This window comes from Neoarius graeffei, chromosome 4 (assembly GCF_027579695.1).
Source record: "Neoarius graeffei isolate fNeoGra1 chromosome 4, fNeoGra1.pri, whole genome shotgun sequence".
NCBI classification, from domain to species: Eukaryota; Metazoa; Chordata; class Actinopteri; order Siluriformes; family Ariidae; genus Neoarius; species Neoarius graeffei.
Window position 1 is genome coordinate 101,829,868 of NC_083572.1, and position 22,276 is coordinate 101,852,143.

At 42.5% G+C, this 22,276-nt stretch overlaps 1 pseudogene; it reads left to right on the forward strand.

Moving 5' to 3' along the window:
• LOC132885423 (zinc finger protein 850-like) overlaps positions 1 to 22,276 on the forward strand; it is a 32,539-nt pseudogene that overhangs the window by 1,280 nt on the left and 8,983 nt on the right.

The following is a 22,276-nucleotide window of genomic DNA, read 5'->3' on the forward strand; positions in this document are numbered from 1 at the left end:
TCCACTACTTCCATAGTGCTTTTAAATATAAGGCTGTAAGCTTTGTGTTAGTTGTGTCTAATATTTATGTCCCAATATCTTGACCACATTTTAGGATGAAAATAATCATTTTAGATATGTTATTTTTATATTGAAAAATTAGCTGTCTCGGAGAGGACATTTTTTTTGACACAATTACATACTAATTTGATCAAAATAGTCTGAAAACTTACTGGCATTCAACATTAAAACTTACAGTGGTGCTTGAAAGTTTGTGAACCCTTTATAATTTTCTATATTTCTGCATAAATATGACCTAAAACATCATCAGATTTTCACACAAGTCCTAAAAGTAGATAAAGAGAAACCAGTTAAACAAATGAGACTAAATTATTATACTTGGTTATTTTTTTATTGAGGAAAATGTTCCAATGTTACATATCTGTGAGTGGCAAAAGTATGTGAACCTTTGCTTTCAGTATCTGGTGTGACCTCCTTGTGCAGCCATAACTGCAACTAAACGTTTGCGGTAACTGTTGATCAGTCCTACACACCAGCTTGGAGGAATTTTTGCCTGTTCCTCCGTACAGAACAGCTTCAACTCTGGGATGTTGGTGGGTTTCCTCACATGAACTGCTGGCTTCAGGTCCTTCCACTTTTCGATTGGATTAAGGTCAGGACTTTGACTTGGCCATTCCAAAACATTCACTTTATTCTTCTTTAACCATTCTTTGGTAGAAAGACTTGTGTGCTTAGGGTCGCTGTCTTGCTGCATGACCCACCTTCTCTTGAGATTCAGTTCATGGACAGATATTCTGACATTTTCCTTTGGAATTTGCTGGTATAATTCAGGATTCATTGTTCCATCAATGATGGCAAGCCGTCCTGGCCCAGATGCAGCAAAACAGGCTCAAACCATGATACTACCACCACCATGTTTCACAGATGGGATAAGGTTCTTATGCTGGAATGCAGTGTTTTCCTTTCTCCAAACATAACACTTCTCATTTCAACCAAAAAGTTCTATTTTGGTCCCATCCGTCCATAAAACATTTTTCCAATAGCCTTCTAGCTTGTCCACGTGACCTTTAGCAAACTGTAAATGAGCAGCAATGTTCTTTTTGGAGAGCAATTGCTTTCTCCTTGCAACTCTGCCATGCACACCATTGTTGTTCAGTGTTCTCCTGATGGTGGACTCATGAACATGAACATTAGCCAATGTGAGAGAGGCCTTCAGGCTACACCCACACGACAACGGCAACGTGATTTTTTTTTTTTTAGCAGGTAAAAAAAATATCGCTTCCACATGGGCAACGGATCAGTAAAATATCAGGTACATATGGCAACGCAGTGCTTGCTGAAAACGATGCAATACACATGCCACACCTCTACGTGCGCTGTAATCCTGAATCCGTTGCCGTGTGGACAGGGCTTCAGTTACTTAGAAGTTACCCTGGGGTTCTTTGTTACCTCGCTGACTATTACATGCCTTGCTCTTGGAGTGATCTTTGTTGGTCGACCACTCCTGGGGAGGGTAACAATGGTCTTGAATTTCCTCCATTTGTACACAATCTGTCTGACTGTGGATTGGTGGAGTCCAAACTCTTTAGAGATGGGTTTGTAACCTTTTCCAGTCTGATGAGCATCAACAACACTTTTTCTGAGGTCCTCAGAAATCTCCTTTGTTCGTGCCATGATACACTTTCATAAACGTGTTGTGAAGATCAGACTTTGATAGATCCCTGTTCTTTAAATAAAACAGGGTGCCCACTCACACCTGATTGTCATCCCATTGATTGAAAACACCTGACTCTAATTTCACCTTCAAATTAACTGCTAATCCTAAAGGTTCACATACTTTTGCCACTCACAGATATGTAATATTGGATCATTTTCCTCAATAAATAAATGATCAAGTATAATATTTTTGTCTCATTTGTTTAACTGGGTTCTCTTTATCTACTTTTAGGACTTGTGTGAAAATCTGATGATGTTTTAGGTCCTATTTATGCAGAAATATAGAAAATTCGAAAGGGTTCACAAACTTTCAAGCACCACTGTAACTATGTTTCCAATGATATGGAACCAAATATTTGTTTTATGGTATAAAGAATGATTTAAGTGCATCCCTTTTGGAGCTACCTGTGGTCAAAAAAGCACTTTTTCTAAATGGCACGAGTAATTTTGCTAAATATGACACATATTGCCATACATTCACCAAAAATAACGTTATCACCCAATTTTTTTTTGCATGGTAAATAGAGCTATCACAGGGCTACAATAAACAACCAAGTTTATTTAGTCAAGCCTTTTGATATTGAAGATAATAAGTGTTAAATGTGATTTTTAGCTTGCGTACCCTGATTGTAAAACAACCCGTAGCTAATTTAGCAGTATAGCGTTGTCCTTGTCTGCTGATTTTTCTGAGAGAAAACATTAGTGAAGTTTGTTAGTTTAGTATCTTTATACCATGTATTTTCTGCATTATTACAAGAAGATGAAATGGTGTGAAAAAATCATTGAATCCTTATAAAAAGCGAAAACAGATTAATTAAATAGAGATGATATATGAAACATAATGCTTCTTATTATACAGACACGAGTGTTTGACTGGGAATTTTCATATGAACTTCTCTGGGAACTGAGGAACATCTTTTCCATATCTTCACAAGTGAGGCTATTGATGACATCACTTCCGATGTTTTCTCGCCCTCAAAATTAAAGGAGAACTGAAAGCAAATTTTTAAAATCAAAATTTGATTTATCCATCCACACGTCCATTATCTGTTGCCGCTTAACCTGTTCTACAGGGTCGCAGACAAGCTGGAGCCTATCTCAGCTGACTATGGGCGAGAAGCAGGGTACACCCTGGAGAAGTCGCCAGGTCATCACAGGGCTGACACATAGACACAGACAACCATTCACACCTACGGTCAATTTAGAGCCACCAGTTAGCCTAACCTGCATGCCTTTGGACTGTGGGGAAAACCGGAGCACCCGGAGGAAACCTACGCAGACACAGGGAGAACATGCAAACTCCACACAGAAAGGCCCTCGTCAGCTGCTGGGCTCGAACCCAGGACCTTCTTGCTGTGAGGCGACAGCACTAACCACTACACCACTGTGCTGCCCTTCTATTTTTATCTCCTTTTATTAAATATAAGAGTGCTTTTTTGACAGCTATTTTGTCAAGTTTGTTTGTATAGTGCTTTTAACAATAGACATTGTCCCAAAGCAGCTTTACAGAATCTGAATGACCGAAGACATGAGCCAGTTTTATCCCTAATCTATCCCCAATGAGCAAGCCTTTGGTGACGGTGGCAAGGAAAAACTCCCTCAGACAACATGAGGAAGAAACCTCGAGAGCAACCAGACTCAAAAGGGAACCCATCCTCATTTGGGTAACAACAGACAACATGACTATAACATTAACAGTTTTAACATGAAGTCAGTTTCGTTGATGTTATAAACTCTTCATTGATGGAAACTTGAGTGCACAACTGTTCATGACAACTGCAGTCCTAAAGTTAGCAAGTCAACTGTAGTCCTCAGCCATAAAAGCATTACTGTAAGTGTCCAGAGCATTGTCCAAGTGTGACTTTCAACTGACCCAATGGGACCGTCCTCCACAGGAGTGATGTGATGAGACTCCAACCAGACGTAGGGCATCAGGATGGATTAGGCAGGTCCGAGGAGCAGAAGCGGTCAGAATCTCGATCTCAGGATTGACATGTAACTCAGAGGGACAGATTTGGGGGGGAGAAAACACAGGTTGTTAGGTATGCCCAGTGTCGCATAAATAAGTAGGTACAGTATACATTTTGCGCTGAGTACAAGCAGGGACTCCGGCAAAACTAACTATGACGGCATAACTAAAAGGAGAGAGCCAGAAGGTAACACAGGCATGAGGGAGCCCCGGGACATAAAGCAGCCAGCCACTACACTGACAACAACCTGGAGTGAGCAAGCAAGTGGGAACTGACAGCATCCATACATCCCAGTTTACCAAAACGCTGTATGTCTGAGGACCCTCCAGATCTACACTTTTATTTCATAAACACCATTAGCAAAAGGCTTGACTAAACAGATATGTTTTCAGCTTAGACTTAAATGCTGAGACTGTGATCCCTGAACACTACTTGGAAGGCTGTTACATAACTGTTGGGCTTTGTAAGAAAAGGCTCTGCCCCCTGATGTAGCCTTCACTGTACGAGGTACCAGCAGATAGCCTGCACCTTTTGATCTAAGTAGGCATGGTGGGTCATATAGGACCAGAAGTTCGCTCAGGTACTGTGGTGCGAGACCATTCAGTGCTTTAAAGGTCAATAGTAGTACTTTATAATCAATACGAAATTTGATTGGGAGCCAGTGCAGTGTGGATAAGACAGGGGTGATGTGGTCATATTTTCTAGTTCTAGTAAGGACTTTTGCTGCTGCATTTTGAACTAACTGGAGCTTGTTTATGCACTTATTGGAACATCCAGACAGTAAGGCATTACAATCATCCAACCTGGAGGTAACGAAAGCATGAACTAGTATTTCTGCGTCGTGTGGTGACATTAAATTTCTTATCTTAGCAATATTTCTGAGATGAAAGAAAGCTATCCGGGTAATGTTAACGATGTGAGTTTCAAATGAAAGACTGGGGTCAATATTCACTCCAAGGTCTTTTACTGCTGCACGTGAAGAAACAGAAAGGCCATCCAGAGTTACTGTGTAACCAGAAAACTCACTTCTAGCTGCATGTGGTCCTAGTACAAGTACAAGGACTTCAGTCTTGTCAGAGTTAAGCAGAAGGAAGTTAATAAGCCTCCAGTGTCTAATGTCCTTCACACATTCCTCAGTTCTATTAAGCTGGTGTCTCTCATCTGGTTTTGCAGAAATATACAACTGTGTGTCATCAACAAAAGTGGAAACTAATACAATGTTTATCACTAAAGTAAATATGTGTTGGGAAAGTCAGACTACTATTTATTTGGGTTTAGTGGCAGATTAGGCACCTTTTGGTGCATTACTGCCACCTACAGTATATAATCATTCAGTTTGTGGGTCCGATTCTGTTTATATTCTGGCATACGTGCCAGAAGATATTCAAAATTTAAGATGGCAGGGTGTCGCATCAGCATCCATTAAATATAAAAGAGAGGGCAGTGAGAAAGTGATAACACCAGCTTTTGAATATTCATGAGTATACTTCTTTCTTCATTATAATTCTTACAACTAATTAATACATGATATACAGTTTCAGGGAACTGACTTTTCTCACTTAAAACGTCTAGATGTTTACTTTTTCAATAAAGGTAATGATTCAGCCTACAATGCCCCAATCTTAGATGAATCAACATGGCTTGCTGAAATCTGTTCCTGGATTGAATATTTGTCGTCTTAACTGATGTTTGTATAGAAAAAATATGTATACCTTTAGAATCTCTTTCTCACTGTTTGTCACAATTGTAAAATACCCTCTATTAGCTTACTTCTTAACTCTGTTCTGCCATAACTAACACTAATTTAGGCTTTTTTTTTTTAAGATTCTTTGGCAATCCTATCCACACAGAGAAGAAGAAGCAGCAACAACAATAATGAATGACTTCACGTTTGTACAGCTGCTGCTTCTCGTCGCTTAAAAATGGTGACCATTCGCAGTCTTGCTATTGTTGTTGGTCTTAACAACTCCGCCCCCCCGCTGACGTAAGCGGTTCTTTCCTCTGGCCCAGCAAAGAGCTGGTGCTAGCCTGGAACCGGTTTTTCTGGCCCCAGAGCCAGTTCTTTGTCAGTGGAAACAGAAAACCCGGTTCCAAACTAAGCACTGGCCCCGAACCAGCCCTGGAACTACTTTGGTGGAAAAGGGGCAACAGTGCATGTGCTTGTACTACATCAAGTCTTTTTTAAAGTCAAACAAAACCCAAAAAAATAAAAGCTGTGAGAGCCAACCACGGCGAGTGCCCTGATGTGCCCCGGCACATTTAAATGAAAAATAAAAATTTCTAACCACAATTTGTCCATTTAAAAAGTTATGATATTGCTAAAAATAGGCTTACCTGGGTGCAGCCATTTGCGATGAAACCAGATACAGTTTGAGAGGTTAAACTGGCTGAGAGGTTTCCCAAAGGAATCCCGAGCCAGTTGGGTTATATTAACTATAGATGAATGACATTTCTTGACGCAGTGCCTTCCGAGGGATCGGGTGTCATGGGAGTTCAGCTTAGGCTTGTGCCCTTGCCTTTTATGCATCAAAATTCCCCATATTCCTTGAATCATTTAATGATATTACACACCATAGAGGGTCTCGTCTCGTCTCGTCTTCTTCCGCTTATCCGGGGCCGGATCACGGAGGCAGCAGTCTAAGCATGGAAGCCCAAACTTCCCTTTCCCCAGACACCTCGGCCAGCTCCTCGGGAAGAACACCGAGGCGTTCCCATGCCAGCCGAGAGACATAGTCCCTCCAGCGTGTCCTGGGTCTTCCCCGGTGCCTCCTCCCGGGGGGACATGCCTGGAACACCTCCCCAGGGAGGCGTCCAGGAGGCATCCGAAAAAGATGCCCAAGCCACCTCAGCTGATTCCTCTCGATGTGGAGGAGCAGCGGCTCTACTCCGAGCTCCTCCCGAGTGACTGTGCTTCTCGCCCTATCTCTAAGGGAGCGCCCAGCCACCCTGCGAAGGAAACTCATTTCGGCCGCTTGTATCCGCGATCTTGTTCTTTCGGTCATTACCCAAAGCTCATGACCATAGGTGAGAGTCGGAATGTAGATCGACCGGTAAATTGAGAGCTTCGCCTTTTGGCTCAGCTCCTTCACCACGACGGACCGGTAAAGCGACCGCATCACTGTGGAGGCTGCACCGATCCGCCTGTCGATCTCACGCTCCATCCTTCCCTCACTCGTGAACAAGATCCCGAGATACTTAAACTCCTCCACTTGAGGCAGGACTTCTCCACCAACCTGGAGAGGGCAAGCCACCCTTTTCCGGTTGAGAACCATGGCCTCGGACTTGGAGGTGCTGATTCTCATCCCAGCCGCTTCACACTCGACTGCAAACCGCCGCAGTGCACACTGAAGGTCCTGGTTTGAAGAAGCCAACAGGACAACATCATCCGCAAAAAGCAGAGATGAAATCCTGTGGTTCCCAAACAGGATTCCTTCCGGCCCCTGGCTGCACCTAGAAATTCTGTCCATAAAAATTATGAACAGAACCGGTGACAAAGGGCAGCCCTGCCGGAGTCCAACATGCACTGGGAACAGGTCTGACTTACTGCCGGCAATGCGAACCAGACTCCTGTTCCGTTCGTACAGGGACCGGACAGCCCTTAGCAAAGAGCCCCGAACCCCATACTCCTGAAGCACCTCCCACAGAATACCACGGGGGACACGGTCGAATGCCTTCTCCAGATCCACAAAACACATGTGGACTGTTTGGGCAAACTCCCATGAACCCTCGAGCACCCTATGAAGGGTATAGAGCTGGTCCAGTGTTCCGCGACCAGGACGAAAACCGCATTGTTCCTCCTGGATCCGAGGTTCGACTATTGGTCGAATTCTCCTCTCCAGTACCCTGGAGTAAACCTTCCCTGGGTGGCTGAGAAGTGTGATTCCCCTATAATTGGAGCACACTCTCCAGTCCCCTTTCTTAAAAAGAGGGACCACCACCCCAGTCTGCCACTCCAGAGGCACTGTCCCCGACCGCCACGTGATGTTGCAGAGGCGTGTCAACCAAGACAGCCCCACAACATCCAGAGACTTGAGATACTCAGGGCGGATCTCATCCACCCCCGGTGCCTTGCCACCGAGGAGCTTGCAAACCACCTCAGTGACTTCGGCTTGGGTAATGGACAAGTCCACCTCTGAGTCATCAGCCTCAGTCTCCTCAGTGGAAGACATGACGGTGGGATTGAGGAGATCCTCAAAGTATTCCTTCCACCACCTGACATTGTCCCCAGTCGAGGTCAACAGCTCCCCACCCGCACTGTAAACAGTGCTGGCAGAGTACTGCTTCCCCCTCCTGAGGCGCCGGACGGTTTGCCAGAATTTCTTCGAGACCGACCGATAGTCCTTCTCCATGGCCTCCCCGAACTCCTCCCAGTTCTGAGTTTTTGCCTCCGCAACTGCCCGAGCTGCAGCACGCCTGGCCTGCCGATACCCGTCAGCTGCCTCAGGAGTCCCGGAGGTCAACATGGTCCGATAAGACTCCTTCTTCAGCTTGACGGCATCCCTTACTTCCGGTGTCCACCACTGTGTTCGGGGATTGCCGCCACGACAGGCACCGGAGACCTTGCGGCCACAGCTCCGAACAGCTGCGTCCACAATGGAGGTAGAGAACATGGTCCACTCAGACTCAATGTCCCCCGCCTCCCTCGGAAGCTGGGAAAAGCTCTCCCGGAGGTGGGAGTTAAAGACCTCCCCAACAGAGTGCTCGGCCAGACGTTCCCAGCAGACCCTCACCATACGTTTGGGCCTGCCAGGTCTGTCCAGCTTCCTCCTCCGCCAGCGGATCCAACTCACCACCAGGTGGTGATCAGTTGACAGCTCCGCCCCTCTCTTCACCCGAGTGTCCAAGACATAGGGCCGGAGATCAGATGAAACGACTACAAAGTCGATCATCGACCTCCGACCTAAGGTGTCCTGGTGCCACGTGCACTTATGGACACCCCTATGCTCGAACATGGTGTTCGTTATGGACAAACCGTGACTAGCACAGAAGTCCAATAACAAAACACCACTCGGGTTCAGATCGGGGAGGCCGTTCCTCCCAACCACGCCCCTCCAGGTGTCACTGTCATCGCTCATGTGAGCATTGAAGTCCCCCAGTAGCACAATAGAATCCCCAGTCTGAGCACCCCTCAGTACCTCTCCAAGGGACTCCAAGAAGGCTGGATACTCTATACTGCTATTTGGCCCGTAGGCACAAACAACAGCAAGAGCCCTCTCCCCAATCCGAAGGCGCAGAGAGGCGACCCTCTCATTCACTGGGGTAAACTCCAACACATGGCGGCTGAGGTGGGGAGTTATAAGCAAGCCCACACCAGCCCGCCGCCACTCACCACGGGCGACTCCAGAGAAGTGGAAAGTCCAGCCCTTCTCGAGGAGCTGGGTTCCAGAGCCCAAGCTGTGCGTGGAGGTGAGCCCGACTATCTCTAGCCGGTACCTCTCAACCTCCCGCACAAGCTCAGGCTCTCCCCCCCCAGCAAAGTGCCATTCCATGTCCCAACAGCCAGCCGGTGTGTCCGGGGATCAGGTCGTTGAGGCCCCTGCCTTCGACTGCCACCCAATCCACATTGCACCAATCCCCTACTGCTACCTCTGTGGGTGGTGAACCCACAGGAGGTCGGGCCCACGTCACCTCTTCGGGCTGAGCCCGGCCGGGCCCCATAGGCAAAGGCCCGGCCACCAAGCGCTTGCATATGAGCCCCAACCCCAGGCCTGGCTCCAGGGTGGGGCCCCGGCTGCGTCATACCGGGTGACGTCATGGTCCTTGATTTTTTTTCTCCATAGGGGTTTTTGGTCAACTGCTCTTGGTCTGGCCTGTCACCTAGGACCTGTCTGCCTTGGGAAACCCTGACAGGGGCATAATGCCCCCGACAACATAGCTCCTAGGATCATTCAAGCACACAAACCCCTCCACCAGAATAAGGTGGCAGTTCTAGGAGGGGACCATAGAGAGTGAAATATCAAAATCCCTTCAGATCTTTCTTTGAGGAACATTTTGTTTTAAAATGTTTCAATAACTTTTTTCATGCATTTGTTGACAAACTGGAGATCCTCAGCCCAGCTTTGCTCCTCAAAGACTAGGCCTGTCCTGGATACTGATTTTGTATCATATCATGATTACAGTGACTTGTTGACATCACCTGTTTGATTTCACATAATTATTTAATTGTTTTACCTCATTACTAACCCTAAATTTCCCCATCCCATCTTTTTTTGGAATGTTGATGCAGGCCTGAAATGCAGGAATGGCTGTATATTAACAAATGAAATGAAGTTGACCAGAAAAAAAAAACCTGAAATATCTTGAGTTCATTCTGTCTGCAATGTAATACAAATCAATGTCAATTTTGAAATCACTGCTTTTTAAAAAAAGTGTATATACTGTAGGTCAAAAGTTTGGGCACCTACTCATTCATAGGTTTTTCTTTATTTTGAATATTTTCTACATTGTAGATCAATACAGAAGACATCAAATCTATGAAATAACCCATGGAATTATTTGGTGAACAAAGTGTTTGTTTTTTTTTAAAACAAAAACACTTTCATGTTTTAAGGTTCTTTTAAAGAAAATTTCATAGGATGTGGCCATACGCTACACTCAGATCCACATAGACTGCTATTAGAGGTCCTCCATATTTCTCGATCAGTCTTTACAATAAATATTCCATCTGATGTCGACCGATTTTGCCAGAACCCATACTGTACTTCACTCATACGATCTTAATGTGCAATTTTAAATCAATTAATGATAATTTTTGCAAGAATCTGACTCGTGTTTGCTCCTACAGATTTTCCTGCAATAGTTTGCATCTATGTTCTTCAGTCCCTTTTTGAACAAACAAGTGATATTAGCATGAAGCCATGAGGTTGGGACCACAACACATGTCCAAATCAACGTCAAGTGAGTAAGGATTGCACCAAACAAGACCTTCCTCTCATTGTACTTCAACCCTTCGGTTTTCAACTCGTCAGTCCCAGCACTTTTATTGTTCTTAAAGTTCTTGAGGACTCTTCACCTTTTGTTCATCTGGGAAATCCTCATTGATGTATACCACGTCATCTCTCGGATGTGGGTATTCATCAGGGTTCTCAAGTTCAGCAGGTAGTGTTGGTTTTTATAGCTAAGCAAGTCTCCAATCTGTTGTTGCAACATTACATCTTCCCACAGTTCTTTCTTCTTAATCGGGTTGGTCTTTGGGCAAACTTCAACACAACTCCTTATGGTTGTTATTATCCGTTCATCCAATTTATTCACTTCATTGATTTTCTAATCCTTGAAATGCACTATCCAATTTTTCCTTCAGTCTTGTTTGGCTCTCTGGGCTGTCCCGTAGGGCCTGGACATCAGGTGTTGGTTTTACTTCACCTGTAGGTGCCCTATTGAGTTGGTGTCGTAACTCTCACTTTGTGTTGGGAAATTTCACGTTCATCATTTGCAAACGGTGCTCTGTATCAAACAAACAGGATGGTCCAATGAACACCTGGCAAGAGCGGATGAATTTGAAGGAATTTCGCATTGCTGACATCAAATTTAAAATATATATTTTTTCAGAAAACAATTTCTTCGTTTCAACGTTTGTTGTCTTTGTACTGTTTTCAATGAAATATAGGATTTCCATGATTTGCCAAATCACATTGTTTTTAAGAGACAGTGGCCCAAACTTTCTGGAATTGTGTGAGCGTGTGTGTGCGCCAAAACTTTCAAACTGTAATGCCCACTTGCACCTGATTTGTTATCCCATTGATTGAAAACACCGGACTCTAATTTCACATTCAAATTAACTGCTGATCATAGTAGTTCACATAATTTTGCCACTCACAGATATGTAATATTGGATAATTTTCCTCAATAAATACATGATCGAATATAATATTTTCACCTCATTTTTTTGTCTCATTTGTTTAATTGTCTATCTAATTTTAGGACTTGCATGATAATCTGGTTAGGTTTAGATCATATTTATGCAGAAATGTAGAAAATGCTAAAGGTTTCACAAACTTTCAAGCACCACTGTAGATAATTAGTGGTAACATAGGGATATGAGGTGTACTGTCAGTGCCACAGACAGTATATTCTAAATAGGGAAAAATAATGAAACGTTTTAATGTTCTCTCCAATCTTTGACTAACTGATCATCAGTTTGAAGTCACTGGGTTTAATTTTCATGCAAACAAGAAGTGTTCAGATAACTCAATGCAACTATACTAACCAAGTTCTTGAAGAGAATTATGATGAAAATTAAGTCTCGCATGGTCATCTTTCTTGTGAAGTTAATTTTATATGAAATTTTATGTGAAGTTAATTTTATATGAAAAGCATACCAAGCTAATTGTTTGTCTTTTTTTTTTCTGATCAAGGAATAAATGTCTAATTGCAAGTCATCTTCTGTTTGTAATTCTGCAAACATGCCAGGAGAACCCACTATGATGAATTCAGAAGAGATTGATCATGAGAATTCGGTACCTACAAGAAGCTCCAGTGGTCAGCCAACTTCATCTGGTATTCCCTACACTTGCAAACAAAGACAAAAACCAATTTACCACTGCTCAGAGTGTGGGAAAAGTTGTAAACATAGAAGTGCTCTCCAAATACATCAGTGCATTCACACAGGAGAAAAGCCCTATTACTGCACAGAGTGTGGAATGAGTTTTACGCAAGAGGCTAATCTCCAACGACATCAGTGTGTTCATTCAAGAGAAAAGCCGTATCTCTGCTCACAATGTGGAAAAAGCTTTAGGGAAAGACGAACTCTCAAAATACATCAGCGCATTCACACAGGAGAGAAGCCGTATCACTGCTCAGATTGCGGGAAGAGTTTTACTGTTAGTGGAAATCTTGTGAAACACCAACGCATTCACACAGGAGAGAAGCCCTATTACTGCTCAGAGTGTGGAATGAATTTTCAGCGAGCCGATCATCTCCAAAGGCATTGGCGTGTTCATTCAGGAGAAAAGCCGTATCTCTGCTCACAGTGTGGAAAAAGCTTTAGGGCCAGAAGAGCTCTCAAAACACACCAGCGCATTCACACAGGAGAGAAGCCGTATCACTGCTCACAGTGTGGAAAAAGTTTTCGTGATGCAGTAAGCCTCAAAACACACCAGCGTATTCATACAGGAGAGAAGCCGTATCACTGCTCACAGTGTGAAAAAAGCTTTCGGGATGCAGGAAGCCTCAGAACACACCAACGCATTCATACAGGAGAGAAGCCGTATCACTGCTCACAGTGTGAAAAAAGCTTTCGGGATGCAGGAAGCCTCAGAACACACCAGCGCATTCATACAGGAGAGAAGCCGTATCACTGCTCACAGTGTGGAAAAAGTTTTCGGGATACAGGAAGCCTCAAAACACACCAGCGTATTCATACAGGAGAGAAGCCGTATCACTGCTCACAGTGTGAAAAAAGCTTTCGGGATGTAGGAAGCCTCAAAACACACCAGCGTGTTCACACAGGAGAGAAGCCGTATCACTGCTCACAGTGTGAAAAAAGCTTTCGGGATGCAGGAAGCCTCAAAACACACCAGCGTATTCATACAGAAGAGAAGCCGTATCTCTGCTCACAGTGTGGAAAAAGCTTTAGGGCCAGAGGAGCTCTCAAAACACACCAGCGCATTCACACAGGAGAGAAGCCGTATCACTGCTCAGAGTGTGGAGAAAGCTTTAGGGATGCAGGAAGCCTCAAAACACACCAGCGCATTCACACAGGAGAGAAGCCGTATCACTGCTCAGATTGCGGGAAGAGTTTTACTGTTAGTGGAAGTCTTGTGAAACACCAACGCATTCACACAGGAGAGAAGCCCTATTACTGCTCAGAGTGTGGAATGAGTTTTCAGCGAGCCGATCATCTCCAAAGGCATTGGCGTATTCACTCAGGAGAAAAGCCGTATCTCTGCTCACAGTGTGGAAAAAGCTTTAGGGACAGAAGAGCTCTCAAAACACACCAGCGCATTCACACAGGAGAGAAGCCGTATCACTGCTCACAGTGTGAAAAAAGCTTTCGGGATGCAGGAAGCCTCAAAACACACCAGCGTATTCATACAGGAGAGAAGCCGTATCACTGCTCACAGTGTGGAAAAAGCTTTCGGGATGCAGGAAGCCTCAAAACACACCAGCGCATTCATACAGGAGAGAAGCCGTATCACTGCTCACAGTGTGAAAAAAGCTTTCGGGATGCAGGAAACCTCAAAACACACCAGCGCATTCATACAGGAGAGAAGCCGTATCACTGCTCACAGTGTGAAAAAAGCTTTCGGGATGCAGGAAGCCTCAAAACACACCAGCGCATTCATACAGGAGAGAAGCCGTATCACTGCTCACAGTGTGAAAAAAGCTTTCGGGATGCAGGAAGCCTCAAAACACACGAGCGCATTCACACAGGAGAGAAGCCGTAACTCTGCTCACAGTGTGGAAAAAGCTTTAGGGCCAGAGGAGCTCACAGATATGTAATATTGGATCATTTTCCTCAATAAATAAATGACCAAGTATAATATTTTTGTCTCATTTGTTTAACTGGGTTCTCTTTATCTACTTTTAGGACTTGTGTGAAAATCTGATGATGTTTTAGGTCATATTTATCCAGAAATATCGAAAATTCTAAAGGCTTCACAAATTTTCAAGCACCACTGTAGGTTGTGTTAGACTCTAACTCGATGCTGTGCCAACAATATTCCAACACCATCCACAGAAAAGGGATTCAGGCCAGACAAGCTGATTAGCTTGAATAGTATAGACATTCAAAGCTGACATGCATATGCACTGCCTAAAAGCGGAGCTCCCAAGGAGTGTAAAGTGTGTTAGTAATTAATCCCATGTTATTTTTTAAAAAGCAAATTAAAAATAAGCACTGGATTAAAACCCCATCTATCTTATGTAAATAAAGGTACACATTTTGTTGTCCCGTGCTCTGCTCCACTATATATTCACACACTGTTTTGAGCTGTCACTAGCCTATATTTGGACCATATAAACTATTGTGGAACATTGCATGTTTACACCTGTATTCACACATGCAATAAATAAATAAATAGGCTTTATAGCTAGTTTATGAAAACGTACATAAACATGTATGCACTGTGTTTGTTTATATACATCTCCTTAATATGCCACTACTACTCGTGGAAGCTCAGCTACTCCTAATAAATCTACTTAAAATGTCTAAAAACAATGTTCCATATAAAACCAGAAGCCTACATTTATGTTCTATAGGCCTTCATTCACACAAACGAATGTAATTTGGTTAGAATACAGGATGTTTCAAATAAAAAAAAAATTATGTTTGAGATGTAAATATCCCAAAAACTATGTAGTCTAGGCAAAAGAGGCTGAACAGGCTTAATGTTGAGCAATATAAGATTTATTCCTCAAAATTTGAATAAGAAATTCAAAGGTATGTGGATTCCATGAACGATTTCACAAATTTTCAATATGCGCACCGCCTGAGACACAGACAGCTTTCCTCTTTGAACTTTTTGTGCCGTGTCCAAATCTGCATTGAGGGTGGTGCATTTTCTGAGAATTCTCTCATAAATGCACACTGCACAGTCTTGTTCAGCTGTATTTGAGTGTACTTTAACGCACATAATGCCTTTTCTTTTCCAGTGAATGGCATTTCAATACCTAAAAAGATAAAAACAAAAAACATTAAGCATAAAATTTTGACCTGTTTCCACACTGTTAAAATTTTTCAACTGAACGAGAATTGACTGAAATAATATCAAATTTTTTGAAACACCCTGTACTTTCCCTTTATCATAATAAACTACTACTAATTCCCCTACTACTAGTTGCCTGCCCCCCTCTGCTCATGCCCAGGCCCGTTCAAGACTGCTGTTTGTCCTGGCTCGCCACTGGTGAAATGATCTTCCCATTTAGGTCAGAATTGCTGACTCCCTGACCACCTTCAAGCGCAGACTGAAGACTCACCTCTTCTAGCTGCACCTCTTCCCTGTTTCCCTGCCCACTTTGTAACTGCATATTGGTCTTGACCAATCCAGGCTGTGTACTGTCTAGCTTGGGGTTAGCCACTGGAGTTTTCCATCCATCCATCCATTATCTGTAGCTGCTTATCCTGTCCTACAGGGTCGCAGGCAAGCTGGAGCCTATCCCAGCTGACTATGGGCGAGAGATGGGGTACACCCTGGACATCTGTGAAACGAGATTATGTGTCATATTCCCTTTGATAAATGTGCAATATTTTAACTGTGCAATATCCCCACATAACTTTCATTCCCCTCCCAAAATGTGCAATATTTCCATATAACTTTCCCCTCTTTTAATAATCCAGGAACAGCACTCAGGACTAGCCTTTTATTTTATTAATGTTATTTAACATTTGCCCTCTCCTTCTGTTTAATACTTGTATTTAAAATTTTGAGCATATAACTTTTTCCTCCCCCCTCCAAACATACTGTATAGTGTTTCTATATTTTATATTTTTATTTTCTAATCTGTCGACTGAGAGAGCCCTGCACAAAAATTCCAATGTGTCTGAACTGTTGGTTTATGCACAAATGGCAAATAAAAAACCCTTGACCAGGTCATCGCAGGGCTGACACATAGAGACAAACAACCATTCGCACTCACAGTCAATTTAGAGCCCCCAATTAGCCTAACCTGCATGCCTTTAGGGGAAACCCACGCGGACATGGGGAGAGCATGCAAACTCTTCACAGAAAGACCCTCATTAACTGCTGGGCTTGAACCCAGGACCTTCTTGCTGTGAGGCATCAGTGCTAACCACTACACCACTGTGCCACCCCGTTGGAGTTTTATTTTTGTTTATTTTGTTGTACTTTGTCAGCTCATTTGTATGGTTGAATTGTTTTATTTTCCCTGGCTGGTTGCTGATTGTTGGTATTTCAACAGAATATTACACATAGGGTTAGTTTGTCACTTGTTCAGTTGGTACTAGAACTTTCTTGTCTGGAAGTTCAGCACTTCTTGTACCTGACACTTGTACATCGCTCTGGATAAGAGCGTCTGCTAAATGCTGAATTAAGTCTCTCATAATTTCATCTCTACATATCCTTGCCTAAGGGTGGCACAGTGGTGTAGTGGTTAGCGCTGTCGCCTCACAGCAAGAAGGTCCGAGTTCGAGCCCCGTGGCCGGCGAAGGCCTTTCTGTGCGGAGTCTGCATGTTGTCCGCATGGGTTTCCTCCAGGTGCTCCGGTTTCCCCCACAGTTCAAAGACATGCAGGTTAGGTTAACTGGTGACTCTAAATTGACCATAGGTGTGAATGGTTGTCTGTGTCAGCCCTGTGATGACCTGGTGACTTGTCCAGGGTGTACCCCGCCTTTCGCCTGTAGTCAGCTGGGATAGGCTCCAGCTTGCCTGCGACCCTGTAGAACAGGATAAAGCGGCTAGAGATGAGATGAGACTTTAACAAATGGCTTCGGCCTTTTGCTCATTAGCAGCACCATCTAGCGGCGGTTGTTAAAAAAGCACCACATACTCTGCGCTGAACAGGTCTCTGGTGAAATACACACAGTCTCACGATAGGGGGCGGTAATGCTTTCAAAAACTAAACTACTAAATTCAAGAAGAAGAGTTGCAATTTTGCGGAATAGCCACGTAAGCTTTCTGATTTAAACATAAAACCTTTTTTTTTTTAAACAGAATCATAAAAGCATAATTAAGTCTAGTCAAGGTAAAAAAAAAAAGATTGTTTTTATGTCTGTATCTGAGATGGTTAACTACGTTCAGCTTTCAAGCCAGCTTTAAGCAACGTTATCCTAATGCTTCCTTAGCTGAGCTAGTGGTTGACTTCCAAATACCTTTATACTTATTGTCTAAGTGCACTACATAGGGTATGATTTAGTAGTATATGTGTTGTATGTAGTGCATTATTTAGCCAATAGCACTCCATTTTGTATCCAGTTACAGTCCATTAACTGACTATTAGCACTATTAGTTAAACTGTAGTTAATTTCTTTTAAATTCTAATATATTTGAGTTTTGCCTGATAGGTTCAGTGGATTGCTAGCAGTTATTAGCATAATTATTGTAGGGGTTGTTTTACAATCAGGGTACAAATTTTGTGTCACAGGGGTCCAAAATTCAAACTGGTTCTTGTACCAGTTTTTAAGTGAAGGGCAAGTTAAAGAACAGATTTCAGGTAATTTTTTGACATATGTGTATGGTAGTTTTGTGTAATCTGCTATAAGATATGAGAAACAAATGAAGTGATTCTCGAGAGGACTTTTTTTTTTTGACAATTGAGAATCCACTACTTCCATAGTGCTTTTAAATATAAGGCTGTAAGATTTGTGTTAGTTGTGTCTAATATTTATGTCCCAATATCTTGACCACATTTTTGGATGAAAATAATCATTTTAGATATGTTATGTTATATTGAAAAATTATTAGCTGTCTCGGAGAGGACATTTTTTTGACACAATTACATACTAATTTGATCAAAATAGTCTGAAAACTTACTGGCATTCAACATTAAAACTTATAGTTGTGCTTGAAAGTTTGTAATTTTATAATTTTCTATATTTCTGCATAAATATGACCCAAAACATCATCAGATTTTCACACAAGTCCTAAAAGTAGATAAAGAGAAACCAGTTAAACAAATGAGACTAAATTATTATACTTGTTTTTTTTTTTTTTTATTGAGGAAAACGATCCAAATGTTACATATCTGTGAGTGGCAAAAGTATGTGAACCTTTGCTTTCAGTATCTGGTGTGACCTCCTTGTGCAGCAATAACTGCAACTAAACGTTTGCGGTAACTGTTGATCAGTCCTACACACCAGCTTGGAGGAATTTTTGCCCATTCCTCCGTACAGAACAGCTTCAACTCTGGGATGTTGGTGGGTTTCCTCACATGAAATGCTCGCTTCAGGTCCTTCCACTTTTCGATTGGATTAAGGTCAGGACTTTGACTTGGCCATTCCAAAACATTCACTTTATTCTTCTTTAACCATTCTTTGGTAGAACGACGTGTGTGCTTAGGGTCGTTGTCTTGCTGCATGACCCACCTTCTCTTGAGATTCAGTTCATGGACAGATATTCTGACATTTTCCTTTAGAATTCGCTGGTATAATTCAGAATTCATTGTTCCATGAATGATGGCAAGCCGTCCTGGCCCAGATGCAGCAAAACGGGCCCAAACCATGATACTACCACCACCATGTTTCACAGAAGGGATAAGCTTCTTATGCTGGAAGGTAGTGTTTTCCTTTCTCCAAACATAACACTTCTCATTTAAACCAAAAAGTTCTATTTTGGTCTCATCCGTCCATAAAACATTTTTCCAATAGCCGTCTAGCTTGTCCACGTGACCTTTAGCAAACTGTAGATGAGCAGCAGTGTTCTTTTTGGAGAGCAATTGCTTTCTCCTTGCAACTCTGCCATGCACACCATTGTTGTTCAGTGTTCTCCTGATGGTGGACTCATGAACATTAACATTAGCCAATGTGAGAGAGGCCTTCAGGCTACATCCACACGACAACGGCAACGAGATTTTTTTTTTAGTGGGTAAAAAAAACATCGCGTCCACATGGGCAACGAATCAGTAAAATATCAGGTACATATGGCAACGCAACGCTTGCTGAAAACGATGCAATACACATGCCACACCTCTACGTGCGCTGTAAGACTGTCCCATCGGAGACACCAGAACAATAGAAGAAGTAGGACGCATGCGCATAAACCCCCTTCTTCTACCCGGCATGAAGCACTCACAGGAACAAAAACACAGACGCCTAGTTGGTATAACACCTGTACATTTTGCTTCAATAATGCGAATAAACTTAGCAGCGACTGCAGCACTGAAACTACTACTACTACTCTGGGGTCTGCTGTTGTTGTTACGAATGATGCACGCGAGAGTGCTGCTTGTTCTAGTCATGTGGTTGTGACGTCATCGTAAACAAATCCGTTCCACTCATCCAGACGACTTCGCAACGGCGCCGTTGCCAGATTTTTCCACTCTGGAACCCGTTCTCAAAAAATATTGTTTTGGGGCACCCAAAATGCCGGTGCCGTGTGGACGCCAGGCCGAAACGATAAATTTTATCGGATTCACCTGAATCCGTTGCCGTGTGGACAGGGCTTCAGTTACTTAGAAGTTACCCTGGGGTTCTTTGTTACCTCGCTGACTATTACATGCCTTGCTCTTGAAGTGATCTTTGTTGGTCGACCACTCCTGGGGAGGGTAACAATGGTCTTGAATTTCCTCCATTTGTACACAGTTTGTCTGACTGTGGATTGGTGGAGTCCAAACTCTTTAGAGATGGGTTTGTAACCTTTTCCAGTCTGATGAGCATCAACGCTTTTTCTGAGGTCCTCAGAAATCTCCTTTGCTTGTGCCATGATACACTTCCACAAACGTGTTGTGAAGATCAGACTTTGATAGATCCCTGTTCTTTAAATAAAACAGGGTGCCCACTCACACCTGATTGTCATCCCATTGATTGAAAACACCTGACTCTAATTTCACCTTCAAATTAACTGCTAATCCTAGAGGTTCACATACTTTTGCCACTCACAGATATGTAATATTGGATCATTTTCCTCAATAAATAAATGACCAAGTATAATAATTTTGTCTCATTTGTTTAACTGGGTTCTCTTTATCTACTTTTAGGACTTGTGTGAAAATCTGATGATGTTTTAGGTCCTAAATGCAGAAACATAAATTCGAAAGGGTTCACAAACTTTCAAGCACCACTGTAACTATGTTTCCAATGATATGGAACCAAATATTTGTTTTATGGTATAAAGAATGATTTAAGTGCATCCCTTTTGGAGCTTCCTGTGGTCAAAAAAGCACTTTTTCTAAATGACACGAGTAATTTTGCTAAATATGACATATATTGCCATACATTCACCAAAAATAACGTTATCACCAAATTTTTTTTATCACAGGGCTACAATAAACAACCAAGTTTTAGTCAAGCCTTTTGATATTGAAGATAAGTCTTAAATGTGATTTTTAGCTTGCGTACCCTGATTGTAAAACAACCCGTAGCTAATTTAGCAGTATAGTGTTGTCCTTGTCTGCTGATTTTTCTGAGAGAGAACATTAGTGAAGTTTGTTAGTTTAGTATCTTTATACCATGTATTTTCTGCATTATTACAAGAAGATGAAATGGTGTGAAAAATTATTGAATCCTTATAAAAAGCTAAAACAGATTAATTCAATAGAGATGATACACGAAACATAATGCTTCTTATTATACAGACACGAGTGTTTTACTGGGAATTTTCATATGAACTACTCTGGGAACTGAGGAACATCTTTTCCATATCTTCACAAGTGAGGCTATTGATGACATCACTTCTGATGTTTTCTCGCCCTCAAAATTAAAGGAGAACTGAAAGCAAATTTTTTAAATCAAAATTCGATTTATCCATCCACACGTCCATTATCTATTGCCGCTTAACCTGTCCTACAGGGTCGCAGACAAGCTGGAGCCTATCTCAGCTGACTATGGGCGAAAGGCAGGGTACACCCTGGACAAGTCGCCAGGTCATCGCAGGGCTGACACATAGACACAGACAACCATTCACACCTACGGTCAATTTAGAGCCACCAATTAGCCTAACCTGCATGCCTTTGGACTGTGGAGGAAACCGGAGCACCCGGAGGAAACCTATGCAGACACAGGGAGAACATGCAAACTCCACACAGAAAGGCCCTCGTCAGCTGCTGGGCTCGAACTCAGGACCTTCTTGCTGTGAGGCGACAGTGCTAAACACGACACCACTGTGCTGCCCTTCTATTTTTATCTCCTTTTATTAAAAATAAGAGTGCTTTTTTTGACAGCTATTTTGTCAAGTTTGTTTGTATAGCGCTTTTAAAGGCGTCGTGCGGTAATTTCAGCAATCAGGCTATATCATGTGTCAATATCGGGTTTGGTGGGTTATTCAAGCCCCTCGGTTTCCCGCGATCTCAGTGTCACGATGCACCCGCTACAAGCATTTAAAGTTGACGCGCACAGCCAAATTTAGGCAGCCAGCCATTAACTAGGTCAACTTATGTGTGACGTCATACCAGTAACCTCCCTTGGGTGATGCTGGCCTGTCGCCATGTTTTCTCTATAGCGTGCGTTTACCAGAGTTGTTTACATTGCGGAGTTTGTGGATTTATTCAGTTTGTGGATAGTTTTGAACACTCAAAACACTATGAAATGATGTATTAATATTCTGTGATACAAAATGCCTAATCGGTGTATTGTGTTTGGCTGTAACAACGAACACTGAACACTATTTGTGACTGTTGTTATCAATGGATCTGATTTCAAGGTCATGGCTAGGTATTGATAGAAAAAATATTTTTTTAAAAACACATGTTTTAAGTGTTTTTATGTATCAGTCATTAATTGTACAAAATTATTTTCATACATTTATGTCTTTGTCATATCTTTCTTTGTCACATGAAGTGTTGTCTTGATAACATATGTGGCACATAATTTTAGCAAATGGATGACAGAAGGTTAATTGAAAGATTTATGCCACAGAACTGCCTTTAACTAATAATTATCACTTATTACTGACGATTGTACGTTTACTAAACAATACAATACAAAGCTCAATACTCCCAGCCTATAACATACTGAATATCAAGTTAAAATCAACCGCAAT